This window comes from Sinocyclocheilus anshuiensis, unplaced genomic scaffold (genome assembly GCF_001515605.1).
Source record: "Sinocyclocheilus anshuiensis isolate Anshui unplaced genomic scaffold, SAMN03320099.WGS_v1.1 scaffold637, whole genome shotgun sequence".
Classification (NCBI taxonomy): domain Eukaryota; kingdom Metazoa; phylum Chordata; class Actinopteri; order Cypriniformes; family Cyprinidae; genus Sinocyclocheilus; species Sinocyclocheilus anshuiensis.
In genome coordinates this window covers 3,000,933-3,001,884 of record NW_015539816.1, presented here as the reverse complement: position 1 = coordinate 3,001,884, position 952 = coordinate 3,000,933, and positions in this window count along the sequence as shown.

Below are 952 nucleotides of genomic sequence, written 5' to 3'. Positions count from 1 at the left end.
GAAGGATCATGTGACACTTTATACTGGAGTAATGGCTGATGGAAATTCAGCTTTGCATCACAGAAATAAATTATATTAAAGTAGAAACCATTATTTTATATTGTAATAACATTTTGCAATTTTACTGTTGTTTTCTGTATTTTTGATCAAATAAATGCAGTCTTGATGAGCATAAGAGACTTCTTTAAAAAACATTTTAAAAACAAGTCTTAGGCTATGTTCACACTTGGCGTCTTTTTTGAAGCTGCCAGCGTCTGTTTTACATTATAATCCTATGGAGTAAACCGTGTTTTCAAAAAAGTCCCGAGCGCTTTTTAAAAAGGCCACCGCCGGCATCTTTTTCTGCAGCTCAGAGCGTCTTTTCAAGTTGAAAAAAGTTAAAATTTTCTGAAAAAAACGCCCTACGTCAAGCGCCCTTTTGACAGCTGACCAATGACAAGCCAGTGGTGAGTCGTTTCCATAACAACAAAAGCAACAAGAAAAATGGAAAAGATAGCCGGTAGATTAGTTCGTACTAGTTTCGGAGCACAAGGAGTTGTATAGAGCGCTTTTAAATGCCACCGCCGGCGTGTTTTTCTGCAGCTCAGAGCGTCTTTTCAAGTTGAAAAAAGTTTAACTTTTCTGGAAAAAAACGCCCTACGTCAAGCACCTTTTTGACAGCTGACCAATGACAAGCGATTGAGTAGCGAGACCTGTCATTTCCATAACAACAAGAACAAGAAAAAATGGAGAAGGTGCCAGTAGATAAACTATGAGCACAAAATATTTAGTATAATATTTTATATATAATATATAATGTTTTAATGTTTAGTCTAAAATATGCCGCAAACCGTGCATCATCCAACCGGAGCTCCTGGACTAAATTGTTGTAAGCACCATACTGGTTCCTTCCCCGTATAATGTCGTGCACCCACAAACGTCGTTGTAAACCGACATTCTCTTCCCTATTAAC